We start from the raw sequence: 15,244 nt of genomic DNA on the forward strand, positions 1-15,244 counted from the left end.
CATGTATTAATCCATTTCCACTGGGTCAGTTTTTAACAGTCTGACCCTCCCAGCAATTAAAAACAGCTGCCATTTTCTCAAACAAATCTGCCAGGAAAATATTTCTTGCTTTCCTCACAAATGTGGAACTCTGAGCCACCCTCCCACCCCCAAATTACGTTGGACTGATTCCCAGGCCATGTAATGTTCAGTCCTGGGCTAATGGTCGGTTTAAGTTTCAATAACCCACAGTTCGTTAGGACCAGAAATAGATTATACCACGGTAGACATGGGATTCCCCCTTTTCCAACAGGATATGGCTTTTCTCCTGCTAGGTTGGTAGAATGTAAAATACCAGAGTTTAAAAGTCAGACCTGTGTAGGTGATAGTTAATGTTTTAAAATATTTTGCATTGAGCTGCTGCCCACAGCTGCAGTTGAGGTCCTGCTGAAAAGCTGCTGCAGAAATGCATGGCCACAAGCAGCTCTTAATGCAGGCGCTTTGCGCTCAGAAGAGGGAAGTAGTAGCAGGGAGGATGAGTTGGTGAAAGGAGTCAGCTGGAGCCATGCAGGAGGTTAGTGCTGAGCTGCGATTCAGCGTGTGACTCAGTTTGCTCCTCATCTACAGTCCCAGCCTCATGCTAGAGCTGACTCCCCAGCTAGAAGCATTGCCTTTATCTAACTTTTATCTCAAGCATTTGAATTTGTGGTCTGTAGGCAAAATAGCTTTACAGGCACTAAGTAAAGTGTCTCCAACAGAGAGCTTAAAAATCCTGCAGTATATGTAAACTAGCTTATTTGTGTCATGATGTAAAACACCTGCTGATGTAAAGTGGCCTGAAGATTTTATTGCTGCTCCGTGGTCAGCTTAACTCATGAAGTCAGACATACATGAGTCATATGTTCATCTTATTCCCACCCGCACCCAACACTTCATTTATCTGCTCTGTTAATGTACACAAAACCTCTCTATTAAAAAGATGTGAGTGCTGATATGCTTCCACGGTTAAAAATTCACGATCACCAGTGTTCAATTAGATTCTCCTTCTGAAGAGTTGCCCAGTTACTTGCCTTTGGTCTAAATTATTCTCATGCCAGTTGATGTGTCGACAACTTGGCCGAGATGGCAGACAGCAGAACATGTCCTATGACAGGAAAAGAAGAGCAAAATTATCTCAGTCAAGGAAAAATAGTATTCTTTGGTAAATCTTATTTTCCTCACAAAAGTGCAGGACAACAGTTTGCCTAACCTGTGAGAGCATTCTCTGTATAGAATAGGTATTATGGTTAGACTAGGTCATCTTAATGGTCTTTTCCAGCCTTAATGATACTGTGATCTGTGCTAAGGGGAAGATCTGCTCTCCATTCCTTCATTCTTTTGCAAGACTAAGTTGAATGAATCTTTCCTATGTGCACCTCCGGCTCAGATGTTTAACTCGTAAGACATAAAGTGAGAACAACCTCTTAAATATTAACAGGGAGTTAAGGACATCTTTGTAAAGATTGCAGTAAATTCAAATTAGTCCAGAGGTGAACTTTCAACCAATTTGTGAAGTCTTTGACATCTACTCTTGTTTTATCTGTGCATTTTGAGATTTGCCACTGTAAATGGGAGGCCACTATGCAATAGCAGTAACCCACACAATTTTGTATGCAGCTGTTTCTTCTTCATGAAAATAAACTTGTACATAGCTAGTTTTTTTGTTTCATGCTTATGTGGCTTTGTTTTCAGCAAATCATTAAAAAAAAGTGATGACTTACTGCACTGCTTTTTTAAATCTAGTCACAAACCACAATCGCTTACAGGAAATGGAATGTTTACTTGAGTTTATTATACAAGGGTCTGGATATGAGCTGTGGGATTTTTACACCTCATAGCAACGGTATTACAATTTATTTACATCTTCATGTTGGCAGCTGCACAAACTCTTATGAAATAGGACAATCACACCTTAGGGAACAGTAATTATAGGCAAAGGTATAAATAGTATAAAGAAGTGCATGCATTTGGCTCTAAAGTTGAAGAAAATAGAAACTATTCTGGCAAATCTTCAAAAACACAGCCTCTTGTTCATTATGAGGGCATGAACTAATTAAACCTAACTTGTCAAAATCGGCTGCGTGAATAAATTCTAGTCAATTCTGGCACAGTCATGCTCCAAACCCATGAAGAACAAAGTTGTTTTAGTGATGTCATAATTTGGACTTTCAGAGTATGATATCACTTTTGACAGAATTAATGCAGAATTAATACCATATGTATAAGCATTAATAGGTATTGAATTGAACACCCAGCGATAAGTCTCTGTCGGTTTCCAAAGTAACAGCCTATTTTTTTTCTTTCATAGTGCTTACATTAATGTGGTATCAGAAGGCAAATTTAAAATACATTTCAACACTTTTATAAGAAAGCATTTAAGCTTTACATTTCTGCCTCTATTTCAAAAGCTGTTTGCATAAGAAAAGCAATTAACCTTCACTGCTACATTTTTAATAGTGACAAAATCAATGGCGTAAGAGAAGAATTTTAAGGCAATTGTAAACATAAAATAGTCACCATTTTTGATAGCTGGAAGAAGAAATCCTCTGAAGTTCAGTTGCTCCATTTATAAATCATTTGGTCTTTTTATACAACAAATCTGAAGTTCAAATCTTGCTGCATTTGGCAGCTTGTTAGTTCCTAGTTACTGTCAGCGTCCAGGTGTTACTCTTTTTCCAAATGCTTTCGCTGTCTCCCACCTCCTTCCTTTCCCAGCCTTGATATATTAAATTCTTTCACACTTATCCGTGATGGTTTTTAGGGTCTTCCTCTTCAGTTTTCCTTCCCCTCAGGATATAGTTATATTTTGATGATTTATAGCTGAAGCACAGAGTTTCACTTATTTTGTCTTCAGATGCATGTGCTAAAGAGCCACAGAACAGACGCAGAGTAGAGAAAAGTTTTCTGATGGAGCTAAAAGTAGGAAGTAAAAACAGAAGTTGACCTTAGGGTGAGAGAAGCTCTCTTGATACTGAGTACTATGGTAATAAACTCAGAAAGGATATTTAACATTGATAAATGTGATGAGTTGCATGTGAGGAAATGGTGTCCATTCTACGCTCAGAGTGAAGGGATTTAAGTCTTGAAAAGAGATTTTGGACATATAAGAGGTATGAAAAGTCAGTTCCATATTCAGTAGTAACAAGAAAAGTAAACCGCATATTAGGAAAAGTATGAAAACTAGGAAAAGTTAGAGAAATAAAATGGAACTCTCCTTATGCCCATGCATGGCTGTTGTCTCCCTTTCTCAGTGTGGATATAGAAGAAATGATAAAGCTAGTGGGAATGGCAACAAGAATGATGAAAAATAAGGATGAACTTCCATACAAAAAATAATTCAATTGACTAGGACACCTCAGCCTAAAAAAGGTGTAACTGAATGATGTGTATTGCGATATTTCATGACAGTAACAATGCCAGGTGAGAATACTACAAATGCACTCTCACAGCATGAGAAACATGGATTTTATAATATCCTACAGCATTAGCTAATGTTGTTGTTGATACTGTTTTTTCTGTCTCTGCTTTATTGTTTGTGCTCTTCTAAGTACTGCTGAGAATCAAGGGAATTTGAAATTTGTATGCCTCCTCTTTATTAGCGTGCTGAACATCTCTTTCATGTGTCTGAGAAAGAGCAGATGTGGTCAGGAGCAGACAGGAAGACAAACTATGAGAGAATTTGCTTGTTGATGATTGGGGAACAAGTGGATTTATCCCATGCACTAGTGTTGTTCTGCTTAGGCCCTGAGATGGGGATGGATTCAGAGATAAATTACTGAATGCTATTTGCTCCTATGTCATTTTGCACTGCTAGAAATGCCACATTAGATTGTCAAGTGATGGTCTAAAAATATTTATTCTTTCTCTCAGTGGAGTGCTTAGTGCCACTAGTCCTATGCAGTGTTAATTTAACTTAAGGAAGCATATGTAGCCCACTACGATTATACAGTATGGACAGTGTGTTCAGTATGTTCAGTATGTTCTGGAGAAAAATGACATTTAGTTTTAAGAAACTATGATTACAAAGAAAGAAAAAATAAGAACTCATTTCCTTCTCCATTGTCTTGCTGAAAATTAAAAAGGAAACTGAAGTATAGACTATTTCCAGCTTTTCTTGATGAATCTGTAAAATTTGTGACTCCTCTTGATGTTTTACAGTTTTAAATGAAGCACAAGTAATGATCTCAAAAGTAAATCATTGTTTGCTGCACTTGCACCTGCCTTAGATTCCCTTGTCTTGTTTTCATACTACCCCTCTGGGTTCCTGATAAATTCATAATGCAATCCAGGCCACCTTTTCATCACATACCCACAAAAACACAGATCCACATGGGAGGTTTCACAGAATGCATTAAGTATGCAGAATTCCTTTATTGCTTAAGTAAGAAAACAAACTATCATTTACAGGGAAATCAGAGTATCAAAGAGAGAAGGAGAAAGATTTAATTATACAGTAGCTGCACAGTTGTTGCATCTAATGAAAGGATTTTGCTTTAGTTCCACCATAAGGGTTTCAGATGCTGTGATATGCAAGAAAAACAGACAGGAACAGTGAGGAGCAAGCATGATTTTTCGAGTGTCCATCAGACACTAAATTGCTCTAAAGGATTTATTTTGTACTATTTTTAAAACTAATTTTAAATGGTTCAAACTAAATGGAGTCTAGAGTTTCTGTCTTAATTTATATACTTCAACCAAAAGTAGTAACCTCCTTCAGTTTCTAGTGATATAGATAGGTTTGATCAAGTTTATACCCCTCAGAGTGTTTTTTTCCTCATTGTGTAGGATTTCTCTCAAACACAAACACCAGTGTGTAATGTGATGGCATTTTTCATATTTCTAGTTCTCTTACTATGGAGGTTTCCACACTAAAATTTCCAGAAGTTTCTTATTTTCTTCTCACGGGAATGTTCCTTGGAGGGGAATGCAGTTGTAAAGGGGAATGTTTTACATTTTGTTGTTATGCTAGCAAAGTCTGGACTTATTTTGCCTTGGGGAAAGGAACGGGACAGTCAGAGTGAAATGTAAATACACTGCGAGTATCAGTGTCTGTGGGCAAAACGTGGCCTCATGAAGTGAAGGAAAGATTCTGTTCATTTTATTGGTTAAGAATGTCCCATCACCATTAGTAGAACAAAAGGAAGGTCTTGAGGTGGCAAAGCCAGTGCAGTATATATCACAGACCAAGAGTAAAGTCTTGCAGCAACTTAGTTCACGTGTTCATCAGCCTCTAATGCGTCTGTTAGGGAGAAGGGACTTAATTCTTTTTTGGATACATAGCCCTACTGGATAGCAATGTAATGAAATGTAACCGTATATTTCCCTGCAGGGCTGGTAACTGAAAGACAGTCCGATCTGGGATTTTTAAACATGATATTCAAATATGACTTTCATATTATATTTGGTATGTCTTCACATTTGTGGCTATAAAGTCCAGACTCATTTTCCACTGGGGCTTTACTTAACAAACTCTTCTTGTGTGTTTCTTACTCGGATTTTAGATTGTTGGAACTAATTCTTCCCCGAATTTCCACTAATGTCAACCTGTCAAAGAGATATTGTTAGACATGAGGGACTTGGCTGAAATTTCTGGGTTTAAATACAGCAATTTTAATTTGCATTGAACATTACAATGGTTAAGTGTTCCCTCACCCTCTGCAGACACATGCACACGCTTCTACCCATGATACCAAACTATTTAATTTGGTGATTCGAAGCAGGGTTATACACTTTCGTGTCTGGATCACATTCAAAAATCAGAATCTTCAAGATGCCCATATGCAAACCAAGGAGGTGGCTGTGATCATGGGATTTTATCCTGCTTCCACCAAAGTCATCTGGAAATTTGCCATAGGCATCATCAGTAGTACTAGACCCTCAATAAGGAAGGTAAGATCATTGTGAATACACAACACTGTTAATTATCATAATTAAAATTTAGGCTCATATTCAGTGCTGCAGCAACATAAGCAACAGGTAATCCAAGATTTCACTTTCCCAGGGAAATAAAATATTTTTCCTGGCCGCACATGACTTTTTTACACACTTTTTACAATGTCTCATGTATTTTAGGAGATTTTTGTAAGAGGTCTGTCTTTTTTATGATCTTTTTGAAGTGTTTTGTTTAAAATGTTTACTCTTAATGGTTTAATATGCCTGGAGAATCTGAAAGGCACCAGTAGGAAAAAAAAATCTAAATAGATAAATAAAGAATACAAATGCATGGAGTACATGGTTTTCCTCAATGTCAATCTGGCTGTGTTATTAAGGGAGCTTTGAAAAGAACATAGAACTTTCTTCTGACTTACACAAGAAAAATGCCCGACATTTTCTTCAATGAGAATCATACTTCAAGTGAGTAAGTTAATATCTCAGGTGATAAATATGAGCTGCATTTTATTTAAAGTTAAATTTCCAGTTTAGATGCATTTAGGATTTCTAGACCTCTTGATACACAGCAGCTCGATGTGTATAAGCATTGTGAGAGCTCGATGTTTCTGTCTTTAAGAGGAAAACAAGCCCAAGGTTGAGAAAAAAATTGAGTACAATGTAAGAATACAGACCAATATAACAAAATAATGTCATGGACATAATTTCAGAATAATGTCATGGACATTATTTCAGTAGTAAGCATTACAAGGTAGGCGCAGAAATCCCACTCCTGAATTGGTTAAACGTCTTTACTGAAAGTGTTGTCTCTATTACAAGACTGGTCCAGATTCACCTCCGGCACGCAGAAATCATCTTTAATGTGCTGGTTAATAACCCAAAAGAGACACCCACCTGTTTGGCCAGACTCTGTTGATTTGCTCTATTTCTTTCTTTCACGCGTTGTAATTTTTTTATGGTGCACTCAAACGTTGCTGACTCTTGATTATTCATTTGACTTTTAATTATTTTTGAGTGTTGTGTTATCACTCAATCAGACATGTTTTGAAAAGTATATAACACACTTTTTGAGATGCCCATAGCAACCACAGTTTCCGAGTACTTTCATACCAATCCCAGAATGACGACACAATTTGAACACATCTGAGCTATTTTGAGTGTACTGTTTTCAGACCACACTGACTAAATGTAGCACTGTACACTGATCTTAATTCTTTACTGTCAAAGTGTTTCTTTTGTGTTTGGTTACTACTACAAATTCTTCATCTTCTTTTCTCCTGACATAAGCCAAACAATGTTTATGATGATATCTTTCTTTTCTGAACATACTAGAAAAATCTTTTTTTTTTTTTTTTTTTTTTTTTTTTTTTGCAGTGCAGTTGTGGATTGGTTGAAGATAAAAGATGGTGGAGTAGCAAGTAAGCATGTCATTAGAATCAAGAAATTCACCATCTAACAGAAATATTTCTACATTACATCACCACTTAGAGAGTCACAGCCTCTTGCTAAGGTGCATTTTAATGACAGAAGAAAACAATTCCTCCACAAACATAAACAGCATGTTAACAGCTGAAGTCACAGCTCAGTTTGCCTCCTGGCCAGGATACACATTCCATCTGGAGCTCGATCAAGACAGTGCAGGGAGGTCTGGCAACTGAATAATGAACTCAAATAAATAGGTCATTGCAACACATTGTTTCTGTGTTACAGGATTTTCACAATATGTTGGACTGATTATGAATTTGCAGCCCAGATTCTCATTTCTATAAGATGTTAACTTTGCCTCAAAAGTTCTCTTATTCAGAAAGCTTCTGGGATTCATCTCTCTGAACTTTAGATAGCAACGATAACCATGAACCAACTGTTCTTTTGTGAGCATTTTCTGACAAAGTACAGTAATACATGTGTTAGCACATATGTAAATTTGTGCTCTCTTTAAGAGAAAACCTATGTCCAAAAAAGCACTAAACAGAGTAAATCCTCAGAACCAAAGTATTTGAGAGTTAGTAAATGTATTAGCATAATTCATCTTAATATAGAGAAAATCATACCAGTGGTCTGTTAATGAGTATTTCTTTAATACATATAAATGTTCTGAACAGGATCTGAAATATTACACAATTTTAAAACTCATCACCACTTTTGAGTAAATTCATAAGATTTCCAGAACTCTGCCATTATTACTATACACACATATGAAAGAAAACATTTTTAACGCCTATTCAGTATGCTCATTATATTCTAACTTGTATTTCCTCACACGTATTTTAGATATTTTTTTTCTAGTCTTGTTTTGAGAAAGTATTCTGTAGTCTGCAGCAGCATTCTGCATATATCATCTGGAATTTTTCAGAACTCATGTCAGATAACATGATTGTTAATTGCTATAATTACAAGCAGAAATGTGCTTTGTCCACCTTTTGTTCCACCTGAATAAGCTTTTTAAGAGACAGGATATATTCTTTACCTCTTTGTTTGAATAACTGGTGAATTTCTGTTAGACTCTGAATTCCTGGACCATTTGGCCTCCTAATTAGCAGTCACTCTAATTCCCATTTGAAATAGACTTGGGATAGACAGAGATCTGAGTTGTCTAGTTATTACTGGATAATTTGCTTTTGAAGCTACTTTGGATCACACCACTGTTTTAGTGCTTTGGTTCTGACACGTAACCTTGGTGATTTATACCAGTGGCTGCCATAATTCATGGAATCACAGAATGGCTTATGCGGTGGGATGGAGAGAACTGCAATAATAGTAGGGTGGCAAATTCTTTAGCCACAGCAAATGAGAATGAGCCCAAATACAGCAGCCACAGAAATGAAGCTGATTACCTTTGGAAGGCCTCAGGTAGGCAGTGATCTCCAGCAAGAGATTCCCTTGCCTCCTCTGCCAACCCCTAAATGAAGTCTGGGAAGGGCTGGATCCTGACTCCACCCATTCTGGTCACTCAGTTGCATTGCATGCACGATGCACCTGAGCTCCCCTGGGTTGGCCCTGCCATCCCACCAGGTGCTCCATCACTGTTTTAAGCTGTGACTTAGCACATCTGCTACAGCTTGCTTTTACAGCACATAAAAGATTGTCTAGTTCCAACCCTCCTGCTGCCCAGGCCCCTTCCAACATGGCCTTGAATATCTTCAGTTAATGGGGCATCCACAGCTCTAGGCAACCTGTGCCATTACCTGACCTCTCTTTTGGCAAAGATTTTCTTACTTACAACTAAATTTATCCTCTTTTAGCTTTAAACTGATCACCTTTGTCCTATAACTGCATTCCCTAATACAGAGTCATGCCTGTAGGTCTCTTTTATCTACTGTAAGTCTGCAATGAAATCAACCCTGACTCTCTGATCAGGCTGGTCAAACTGGAGAGCAAGAAGAGAATGCACAGGCAATGGAAGCAAAAACAGGTAACCTGAGAGAGGTGGACCTGCTGGAGTGTATCCAGAGGTTATTCAAGGTTTGGAATGCCTCTCTTATGAGAACAGGCTGAGAGACTTTGGATTGTTCATCCTGGAGATGAGAAGATTTCAGGGTCTGCTGAGAGTGGCCTTTCAGTTTCTAAAGGGGAGCTATAAGAAAGAAGGGGACAGACTCTTTAGCAGGGTCTGTTGTGAGAGAAATGGTTTCGAACTAAAAGAGGTGAGATTTAGATTGATATCAGGAAGAAGTTTTTTACAAAAAGGTTGACGAGGCACTGGAAATATTGACCAGAGAGGTGTCGGAAACCCCATCCTTGGAGACATTCAAGATCAGCCTGGCTGGGACTCTGGGAAACCTGATCTAGCTGTAGATGTCCCTGTTCATTGCAAGGGAGTTGGACTGCATGACCTTTAAGGGTCTCTTCCAACTCAAAGATTCTGCAATTCCATAATTCCATGATGTTATCTCAGCTCCTGTTCATAGGAGAGATGCTTCAGTCACCTAATAATTTTTGTGGCCTTCCTCTGAACTCACTCCCAACAGGTTCATGTCCGTCTTATGTTGAGGTCCCAAAGCTGAATGCAGTACACTGGGTAAGGCCTCATGAGAACAGAGTAGAGAGGGAGCATCACTTCCTTTGACTTGTTAGATACATTTATTTTGATGCAATCCAGGATGCAGTTGGCTTTCTGTGTTGCAGGCACGCATTGCCAGTACATGTTAAACTTTCTAAGTCTTTTCTCTGCTTCCCTCCATCTTCACTTCTCATCCTGTTCATATTCATCTTTGAGATTGCCCTGATCTACATACAGGACCTTGTACTTGGCCATGTTGAACTTCATTATGTTCACACAGATCCACCTCTTAAGCCAGTCAAGGTCTGCCTGGGTATCATCCCTTCCCTCCCGTGTCTCAGCTGCAGCATACATGTTGCTGTTATCCACAAATCTGTTGGAGATATACTCAATCCCACTGTCCATGTCACCAACAAAGATGTTAAATAGTGCCCTTTGAGGAACACCATTCATCACCAGTCTCCATCTGGATGTTAAGCTTTTGACTACAACTCTTTGAGTGTGACCATCTATCTAAGGATCTATCCTTAAGAAAGTAGTCAAAATTCGTTATCTAAAGTAGTTGTAGTCAAAATTCCTTATCTAAAGAATGGCATATCTGTCAATTCCATCAGTCAAGTTTAGGGACGAGGTTGTCATATGAGACAGTGTCGAATACTTTGCACAATTAAGCAGAGAGAGGCGTGCACCGTGCTCTAATGGGTGGTAAAGACACAACTGAATGTGTTTCTTGATGTCAAGTCTAGTATTTTGGTGATATGGCAGTCTTTTTGTCCTCATGTTTCCACTGGACAGGTGTTTTGTAGTCTATCTCCCAGCATTGTAGCCTGAGTTATTTTTTGATTCCAAATTCCACTCTTAGACTTTTGTCTCAGTTCTCAGTCTGACTCATGGAAAACTTGTTTCTTCCTAAATGACATTCATTGTTTCTGGATGTGAATGGTTCCTCTCAGACTATAAAGACAGGGAAGAAATTATAATTGTGCTTTTAGCTTTTATTGTCTGCATGGGGTTAACTATTAGGACTCTTCCATTTATTCCTGGAGTCATTTAAATCAAGTTACAATCTAGACATGCATGATTTGAACAAGTCTGTTTTCCCCTTTTCTTTCTGGAAAAAAAGTCCTTCAGTATTAAGTATGAAAGTTACAATATCCTATCTGCACATGAGGTGTGCAGTCAGCCATCCACGCCCTGGACTAAATCCGACATGTTTATGAACTCTACAAGAAGTTCAAAGTCTTTGCGTACTTTGAGTGATACAAACGTGCTTTATTTATGACTGGAGGTTTGGATTCCTTCATTTTTTTCCGCACACAGCTTCTAATTGTTTCCCTCATGCTATCTCTACTCCAGTGAGCCCTTCCCTCTCTCTTTCTTTTTATCTCTTTCTTCACCACTGCTCTTTTGGAGGAAAATATGAGTCTGGATTTTATTTTATTTCCACCTAAATCCTTAAAATGTGGAATTCTTTACTTCAGGGGTTTAAACTAGACCCTCAAGGCTACCTTGGCAGACTTGCAGTTTTAGAGGATAGATTTTCCTGTTTTGTTTAAGAATGTATCACAAGCAATGGCTCTTGTAACTTTAAGCGCGTAGTAAAAAAAAATAGAGATGACTAATAGCTATTTAGCGAGTAATGATGGCTTAGCAATATTTACCACTCTGATTTAGCCTCTCTGGCTCCATTTCTTAGGATATTTTCCTGAATTAAATTTGCCTCAGTTCTATAGCCAGCAGCTGTCCGCAGGAAAAAAAAATGTCCCAAATCCTCCAGAAATAATGATTTCATATTTCTAATAGGTTCCTTTAACTGCACAATCAAAACGGTCTCTTGTGCCCTCTAGCATGTGGTATGTTATAATAGAAAAGTTTATGTAAAATAGCTAGAGAAAGGCAGGCAGAACAAATTAAAACTTTAATCTTAATAGCTTTTTATGATGCTTCATGTAGAAGTATGTAATGGTTGATCAGTAGAAAAGGGAGAATGTATATTTTTTTGAGTCTTGCTCTGGAACTAAGTTGATAATCACACCGGGCCAGTTTAAATGAGGATGTTCATATAAATTCTGGGTCTGCTCCCCATCCCCAAACAGACGGTGCTGTTTTTCTATTCATGTGTAAGCATCACAGTATTTTGTTTCTAAACGTTTAGGTGGTATTAGCTCATCTTGAGACCAGCTGTTCTAAAGCATTTAAAGGAATACAAAGATGTGGATATTTAGTATTTTTTCAGCTCTAACATAATTACTTCTCTAATATATTTTGCCTGAAATTACTAGATGAACCCATTTCTGGTAACTCCCGTGGAATTGTATGTCAGTCTATAATGCAGCTTTTTTCCCCAGGAACTGCAGTATTGTAATGTTTTAACACATTTAGTGCTATGCATCCCTTATGTTTTGCTTTGTGGGGAAAGAGAAATATTTCTCTTTACAATTTTAAGTGACATGAAAATATTTACTAGAGTTCTGCCAATGCTGTTGGTGGCTTCTGAATCATTATTTTGTTGTTAAAGCTGTTGGTTCTCTTAAGATCCAAATGTAAATTTTAAACAGAACATAAATAAATGAACAAGCATGTCTTAACTCCTAGAGATCAAGTAGTGACTTTTTTTTTTTGTATTGCTTTTATATGTATGAAAAAAAAAACAAACTATAGAGTCCCAGGCTGTTTAAAAAATGATCTGAACAACATTTCAGAATTAGTTCTTAGATTCTCCTATGTCACTGCTATTTGAAGCTACTATTTTGGTAAATTGATATGGTGAAGCGATGCTGTTAAAATTCAGTATCATCCAAACAGTGACAGAATTGATTGTTTTCAAAACATCATACATTATTTGTCCTGTGCATTCTGAACTGTAAACTGTGCAAGAAAGTATATTCAGGATAAAACACTTTTAGAGGCAACACATATGTTGGGGCAAAGATTTAAGAATGGATTAAAGATTAATTTTTCAAAGAACACTGAAATATTTCAAGCTTAGACCAGCAAAAAAGGAGTTGTATTTGGATAACTTCAGAAGGTTTAGGTCATGCTCCACTTGAGAAATCCTGCAGTACTTTACGTAAATGAAATTCTGTAGGTCACTTAATGTTTTCAAATTTTTTTAATTAGAAATATTTAGTTAAATGTTTCGTGGTTTAAAGATCCATTTCTGTTTTGTACAGCACAAAATCTTAAAATTAATGAATTGTTTTCCCACTTCACTGAAATACGGATTATGGCTTTGACAGTCCTTTTAGACTTTAATTTGTGGAATAAGCAATAGGGCGCTTTTTTTTTTTTTTTTTTTTTTTCAGTTATATAAAGTGTTTGTCTATAAAACATCCCAAGGAAGAGCAATTTAAAGCGATTTGCAAAAAGCTGTAACCAGTTACTCTTCCCAAATCAGGTGCTTAGTTTATAACAGTCTAGAAGAAACCAAAAGTTCAAAGTAATAGTTGTTAAACGTGTTAGACCCTTTTACCAGAAGTACCCTACTAAACAGAGTGATTTTTAGCATGACTATGTAACTTTGATTTTCATTTAAACTTGTAAAACATGAATTTCCTGATTTTGCTAGTCCCACTGTTCCCAATAATATGGAAAATGTTGCTTTCCCCAAATCTTAGCTAGTTCTCCCTAGTATAAAAGCATGTTCTAACCCTCATGAGCATAGTAAGCTGAGCTGTAAAACCTTATAAATTTACATTTTTACAGAAAAAAATAACTTTTTCCAATGAATTGTTGCTTTAAGCATTTGAACTGTTTTGTTTACAAAAGTAAGAAAAAATCCTGTTCTTATGCTCAGTTTTGGAAATATACAAAGGAGAGAAAGAGGAATGGAGAAAATTGTTACAAACATTTCACAAACTCAATAGCATTTTTTTAAACTTCATTTAAATATGTGCTGGTAGAAGTGAACTTCTCTTCCTGTGTATGGTAACAAACGGCAGATATTTAAGAGGAGAGTTAAAATTTCTTTGATTGTAAAACAAAATATGTAGAAAAATATATGCTATATATTGTACTATTGAATAGAGTGAGACCATGTTTAAATTATAGGAGATTTACTAAACACAGTGCATGGGAACAATGATACTGAGGCAGCTCGATGGTCCACACAGACTAACTTCTGATAGTATTCAGCTGCTAGGGAGAAGGCTGTAACAGACAGACATAAAAACTGCTCTGTTTATTCTTAACCCAGGCTCATAGCGGTTGACTTCTGCTTTACAATGAGAAAATTGATATTATGCAGATGGAATTTGTGTTCTATAACGAAAATCTCCACTTCTGTTAAAAAACACATTAAAAATTTACTGGAAATAACTATTTTTTTTTCCCATTTGGAATTTTTAAGTTTTTACATGAAAAACAGAAAATTTTGGAAAGAAAGCATTTTAATTTGTTGTTTTTTTCCTGTAGCATATTTCTGTGCAAGTTTCAATGGATATTTGTTCTTGCTTCCTGCTGAACACTATAACTTAATATTTTTATTATCCGTATATTTTTAATGTTGGTAAGCCAATGTCTGCTGTGCTATTTTCTGGCAATCAAATTATACAACTGTGGATTTCTTGAAAAATAATTTCCCTTTTTCTGTGTGGTTTGTTCTATTTTCTTCGGCTGTCGTTCCGCATTTAAGCTGGAGAAAAGGACAAACAGCATTTGCTCATAGAGTTTCCATATCCTATTCAGTGTTTTGCTTTTCTATCTATTTTCTCTCGTGACATGGAAGTGTTCCTGAGCTTTGAAACTGTCTTGTTTTCTAGTTCTAAACCTTGAGCCTCATGCTATTTACAGCCAACGGTACAGGAAGACTGTTTCTGGGCTCAGACCATACCTGACTTTTCCAATGATAGATTTGTTTGTGTAAAATGGAAACAAGGTGGCTCTCATTGAAGATAAGGAAAGATGATAGACCAAGCTTGAAGACATGCGAGTTGATGAAAAGTGGCATCAAGTATTTAGTATTAATGAGTTAAGTAGGTTAGTGAAAAGACAAGAGTGAAACAAAGAAATGTGCAAACACATTTAATAACTGTATGCACAGTATATTGCCTGACTACAATGCATACAACTCACTTATTAAGGAAAGCAGTAAAAGGAATAGGTCATCTCTCCATATTGAGTCACCATTTCGAGTTTCTGCAGTCCTTTCAATTTAACAGCCCTCTCTGTGGCAGGACCTCAGAAACAGCTGCTCTCTGCAGAGGTACCTGCACAGATATGAGCTAACCTTTTTTTCTTTGAGAAAATTCACACTCTTGCATTTTTTGAGCGTTAAGTAGGAATACTGCGCTAAAATAAAGGGAATAAAAAACAATTTTTGAATGGCTTTTCCTCATG

Source organism: Tetrao urogallus, assembly GCF_951394365.1.
Source record: "Tetrao urogallus genome assembly, chromosome: 4".
Taxonomy (NCBI): domain Eukaryota; kingdom Metazoa; phylum Chordata; class Aves; order Galliformes; family Phasianidae; genus Tetrao; species Tetrao urogallus.